Genomic DNA, 6,598 nt, shown 5'->3' with positions numbered 1-6,598 from the left:
AGCGTGAGGTCGTGCTTTCTCAGCGCGCATGCGCTCTCTCTCTCTCTCTCTATCTGCATCTGCTCTGTTCAGTGAGAGAGCAGCAGAGGAGCAGCACTTTCAGACAAAAAACGACATTCTGTTGCTTCTAACTCTGTGTGCAAGTATAGCCGAAATCAAAGCACAGCCATTGTCTTACTCGTATGTGTATTTGATTTCATTAGACAATGTCATGATTATGAATCAGGATTTTACTCTAGATTAATATCTTCGAGAGTTGGTTATGTAGTCTTAATATGTTGCGTTTCAGTCACTATTTCATATTTACCCCATTGTCTAAAAAAAGAAACCGTAAAATATATTAATATATATATATGAAATATATCAATTAAATGTTTTATTGAGAATTTGGCTGCATTAAAATGCAGTATGTGAACAGAGAGGGAAGACAATATTACGCACCGACGTCATGAATATGCTAATTTACATATGACGTCATTTAGCAACATTTGGCGACTTTTCAAGCGGGGTTTAGCTACTTTCCATTGAAAAAAGTTGGCAACACTGGTGCAGAGAGGAGGGAGCGTGGGAGAGAAGAATGAAAGAGCTGGTCAGAACGATTGAGCTAACGATTGCAGTAATTAGTTATTTAATCGATATACCATTGTATTAATCATTTGAAGTGTATATAGTGTGTGTGTATACACTGGTTGTTGCATTTGTTACATCCATGGTGAGATTTACCGGGGAGGGGGGATTTCCCCCATCTGGTCTATGCATCCCTTCCTCTGCTTAATTATTTTTATCCACGGTGGGGATAAAACGTCCCGTGAAGCAGCTCCTACATTCCGATCTATCGTATTAAAAACATTTTATGACCTCCCTAATGAAAATTAACCATGGTTTTACTATAGTAACTTTAGTTAAACTATGTTTTTGTTGTAAAACCATAGCAACTACAAAATAAACCATGGTTTTACTACAATAACCATATTAAAACTAGTTTTTTGTTGTAAAACCAAAGTAACTACAAAATAAATGTCTCAGGTTACGTATGTAACCCTGGTTCCCTGAGGGTACGAGACACTGCGTCCTGAAACGCTATGGGGAACGCCATTGGCGATCCGCACTCTGAGTCATAGTCCAACAACCAATAGAATGACGGGAGTGACGTCACAGAGTCATAGTCCAACAACCGATATAATGACGGGAGTGACGTCACAGGCGTGGTGACGTCAGCAACCAGGAAGTATAAAAGCACGTGCGTTTGAAGCCGGCGTCAGCTCATAGGAATGAAGCGAGCGCCGCAGGGATGCGGGAATTATGGTCCAAGACGCAGTGTCTCGTTCCCTCAGGGAACCAGGGTTACATACGTAACCTGAGACGTTCCCTTCCGGGAACTCAACACTGCGTCCTGAAACGCTATGGGGAACGAGATATCAACGCCCCCATAATTCCAAAGCCCTGCCTAGTGTCTGCTAGAACAAGGGTGGAAAGAGTTGTGTCTGGTGAACCTTGCCAGAACAGAGGAACAGATCTCCGCCTGGGGAAATTGCCAGGACGCGAGTGGTAATACATCTCTGTCTGTGGAACCCACCCGACAAGAGGGAGATAAATGTACCTCGGCCCTCGGGCACACGAGGAGAAGGTAGTAGTCCTTCGTCTGGGAGCACCCAGAACCAGAGGGACACAACTAGTGCCTTGTGAACCTGCCAGGACACTGGAATGGCTCCGCCTGGGGAAATTTCCAGGACACGAGTGGTAATACATCTCTGTCTGTGACAAACCACCATACAAGAGGGATATATGAGCCTCAGCCCTCAGGCTCACGAGGAGAAAGTAGTAGTCCTTTGTCTGGGGACAGCCAGAACAAGAGGGACACAAGAAGTGCCTGGTGAACTTGCCAGGACACTGGAATGGCTCCGCCTGGGGTAAATTGCCAGGACGTGAGTGGTAATACATCTCTGTCTGGAACAACCACCAGACTTACACACCACTTGCCTGGGAGACTGCCAGGCCAAGAGGGTAGGAATACATCTCCTGTCTGGGGAACTGCCAGACCAGGAGGAGTAAACTTTCTCTCGTTCTGAGAAAAACAGTCCACCTGACACAGCCAGAACACTGAGGGGTAAGGAGTGCCTGGAAGTTTAGGTGCCAGGACACGAGTAATACACCTTTGTCTGGGGAAATTGCCAGACCAAAGGGGTAAAACATATTTTCCTTGATAGAAGGAATGCACCTTATTTTGACCTCTGGGCCTAGCCTTTTTGCTAGGGCGAGAGGACAAACGAGCCAGGAGTGGCTCTGAGGTCAAGTTCGTAAAACCTGATGAAAGTTAAAGGTGAGGACCAACCCCCCGCACTGCAGATGTCCTGGATAGGGACACCTGCCATCAGAGCTTTAGAGGCAGATAAGCCTCGAGTTGAGTGAGCCTTGACTCCTAACGGAGATGGGAGACCAGAGGACTCGTAGGCAGTAGAAATGGCATCAACGATCCATTTACTGATAGTGGGCTTTGAAGCCAGGCACCCCCTCTTAGGGGGGCCGTAACAAACAAAGAGTTGCTCTGATTTACGTCACAGGGCAGCTCTGTGGACGTATGTGTCCAGTGCTCTTACTGGACACATTAGGTTATACTTCTGATGGTCATGCTCCACGGATGGAGGAGGATAAAACGCTTGAAGCGTGATTGGCTGTGTTGTTGAGGACGGGACCTTAGGGACATACCCAGCTCTTGGGTAAAGAAATGCTTTGGCCAACCCAGGGGCAAAGTCAATGTATGAAGGGGCCACCGAAAGGGCCTGCAGGTCCCCGACTCTCTTGAGAGAGGTAAGCGCAAGCAGCAGTGCTGTCTTTAGAGTAAGCATCCGATCAGAGACCTCTTCTAAGGGCTCGAAGAGAGGCTTAAATAGCGCTTCCAACACCACAGCTAAGTCCCACGTGGGGGCTCTCGGTTTCACACGAGGCCTCAGCCGGAGTGCACCGCGGAGGAAACATGAGCTCCATATAGCTGCCACGTACACCTTCAAGGTGGAGTGAGCTAACCCTGCGGAAAGACGAGTTTGCAGGAACTCCAGCACTGTACCGACCGGGCAGTGAACTGGGTCTAATCGGCGTTCATGACACCATGAAGTAAACAAGTTCCAATTTAGGCTAAAAGTTTCCTCGTAGAGGGAGCTCTGGATTGAAGGATGGTCTCGACAACCTCGGTTGGGAGACCGGCTTCCATGAGTTGTGCCCCCTCAGGGGCCACACCCATAACTTCCACCTCTCTGGGTGGGGGTGGCAAATTGGGCCCCCAGCCTGGGAGAGAAGGTTCCTCCTGACAGGATTCTCCCATGGAGAGCCTCGGCCACATCTGTACCATGGCATCCAGTCCAAGAGGAGCTGGGGGAAATAGAGAGTACCAAAGGGGACATTGTGATGTCTCCTGAGTCGCAAAGAGGTCCACTTGAGCCTGACCAAACACTTTCCAAATCTGCTTCACCACCTCTGGGTGAAGCATCCATTCCCCGGGCCTTGGCCCCTGCCTCGACAGGACGTCTGCTCCCACATTGAGGTGTCCGGGAATATGAACTGCTCTCAATGACAGAAGCTTTCCTTGAGACCACAGGAGGATCTGGTATGCCAGCTTGTATAAGGGGCGTGAACGCAGACCCCCCCTGGTGGTTTATGTAATAGACTACCGCAGTGTTGTCTGTGCGGACCAGCACATGACGGTTTCTTAGGTCTGGAAGGAAATGCTTTAGAGCCCGGAATACAGCCAGCATCTTTAGGCAGTTTATGTGCCAGGAGAGATGGTGGTCGTTCCATAGGCCGCGGGCAGAGCAGCCACTCATGACTGCTCCCCACCCGGTGAGGGATGCATCTGTCGCTAGCGTGACGCGGCGGCAAGGAGCTCCCAGCACTGGGCCTTGAGATAGGAACCAGGGCTACTTCCACATGTCTAAGGCACGTAGGCAACGCCGCGTGACCTTGATCTTGCGAAATGGGTTCCCCCTCGGGGAAAACCCTCTGGTTCTGAGCCACCACTGTAGCGGCCTCATGTGCAGCAGACTAAAAGGTATAGCTGCCATAAGACCTAACAGTACTTGGAACTGTTTGACAGTGAGTAGCAAGCATTTGCTGCAGTAAGGATCGACTCGATCCGAGCAGGTGACATTCGTGCCTGCATCGTGGTCGAATCCCAAACTACACCTAGATAAGTGGTTCTCTGTAATGGAGAAAGCACACTTTCTTGGCGTTGAGCCTCAACCCCAGCTTTTCCATGTGAGCAAGAACAACATCTCGATGTTGAAACGCTAACTGTTCCGAACTGGCTAGGATGAGCCAGTCGTCTATGTAGTTGAGTATGCGGATGCCCTGGAGTCGCAGAGGAGCCAGAGCAGCATCCACACACTTCGTGAAAGTTCTGGGTGAGAGCGCTAGGCTGAACGGAAGAACTCTGTATTGGTGAGCTTCGCCCCTGAAAGCAAACCTGAGAAACTTCCTGTGTTGAGGAAGGATGGAGACATGAAAGTATGCGTCTTTTAGATCTATCGTGACAAACCAGTCCTCGGACCTGATTTGAGACACGACATGTCTGACAGTCAACATTTTGAACTTCAGTTTTCTGACTGAGAGGTTTAGCTGTCTGAGATCTAGAATGGGCCGTAGCCCCCCATCCTTCGATGGCCTCCTTCCTCAGGAGAGTTTTTACTTCCTGTTCCATTACCAGACCCTGCTCGGGACTTACTAGAGTAGGAAATACCCCGCTGAAAGGTGGCGGCTTGGCGCCGAATTGAATGCAATAACCTTTCTCTTCAGGGTGCAGGACCCACGTAGAAACATTTGGCAGTAGTTTCCACGCTGCCAGAAATTCTACTAAGGGAACCAGCCTCTTGAGACTGGTTTCTGGATTTATTTGAGGAGCTAATTCGGTGACCTGTAACAGCGAACTGGCAGGATGCACCTGAAGTAAGCGCTCTGAGGACCCCCTTGGGGTTGGCGAACTCTCTGGTTCCGCTACATTTCCGGGCCGAGAGACCGGAGGATGGTGTTCGCGGGAGATTGCCGCGCCCTGTAACACTGGCAGGGTTAGCTGATGAATCTCCTGAGGGCCCCGAGGAGAGGTGGCCACCGTAAATGGTGGTGGGGCACCTAACTCCTCGAGAGGGGTTGCCCTCATTGGCCCTGGGCCACGACCATCAGGGCCGTTTAGCCGAGGCCCTCTTAGACTGGAGGACGACCCTCAGGTCCAGCCTCGTCTTAGACAGTTTCGTGCATGTAAAGGCAGAATGAGGAAGGTTTCTGCCAGACAAATTCATCAGATTAAGAGAGCAGCTACTAAAATGCCATTACAAAGTAGCAAACAGGTTTTTGAAGCTGCTGGTGCCTCTTGAGTCCCGCGAACATCAAGGTGTAGGATCCTCCAGAGGCTTGCAGTTGTGCATAAACCTACTATTCGGCCACTCCTAACTAATGCTCACAAGCAGAAACGGTTGCAGTGGGCCCAGACATACATGAAGACTCATTTTCCAAACAGTCTTGTTTACTGATGAGTGTTGTGCTTCTTTGGATGGTCCAGATAGATGGAGTAGTGGATGGAACATGTCCCAACAAGGCTGCGACCACAACAAGGAGGTGGCGTTTTTGGCCGGAATCATAGGGAGAGAGCTGGTTGGCCCCTTTAGGATCCCTAAAGGTATTAAAATGACCTCGACAAAAAGTATGTCGAGTTTTTGACTTACCACTTTCTTTCATGGTACAAAAAGAAGAACTGTGCCTTCCGTAGCAAAATCATCTTCATGCATGACAATGCACCATCTCATGCTGCAAATAATACCTCTGTGTCATTGGCTGCTATCTGCATAAAAGATGAGAAACTCGTGGTGTGGCCACCATCCTCCCCTGACCTCAACCAGATTGAGAACCTTTGGAGCATCCTCAAGCAAAAGATCTATGAGGGTGGTTCACAGTTCACATCAAAACAGCAGCAGGCTATGCTGGCATCCTGCAAACAAATTCAATCAGAAACTCTCCAAAAACTCACAAATTCAATGGATGCAAGAATTGTGATAGCGATATCAAAGAAGGGGTCCTATGGTAAGATGTAACTTGCCCAGTTAGGATGTTTTTGATTGAAATAGATTTAGATTTCAGTAAATATGATCATCTAATGCTGCAAATTCAGCAAATGCCCATTTTCAGTTCTTTACAACCTATACAATGTTTTAACTCTGTTGTGCATAATAATGTGGAACAGTGCATTTTCAGTTTTTTATTTTTGAAATAAATACTGCTATCATTAGGAGGTTTGTTCAATAAAATTCGAATTATACCCTAATGGTTGATGACTTAAAAATGATACTGACTGTCATTTGCATTGACTTATTATGAAAACCAGAGAAAGATATCATTTGCATAATAATTTGGAACGCGGTGTAAACATAAACTCAAACATAAACTGAACAAAACAAAAAACACGGTCAAGAGCCAGGATCTAGAATACAGAGTACACGACAGAACATAAAGACAATGCAGACATGAAGCAGGAGTGAGAAGTGAGAGTTCTTATAGTCCAGTTAGTGAACAGCTGTGAGTGAAATCAGTGCTCATGACAAGACAGACGTGAACGATC

Source organism: Garra rufa, chromosome 1 (assembly GCF_049309525.1).
Source record: "Garra rufa chromosome 1, GarRuf1.0, whole genome shotgun sequence".
NCBI lineage: Eukaryota > Metazoa > Chordata > Actinopteri > Cypriniformes > Cyprinidae > Garra > Garra rufa.
Note: the sequence above shows the minus strand (reverse complement) of the source record.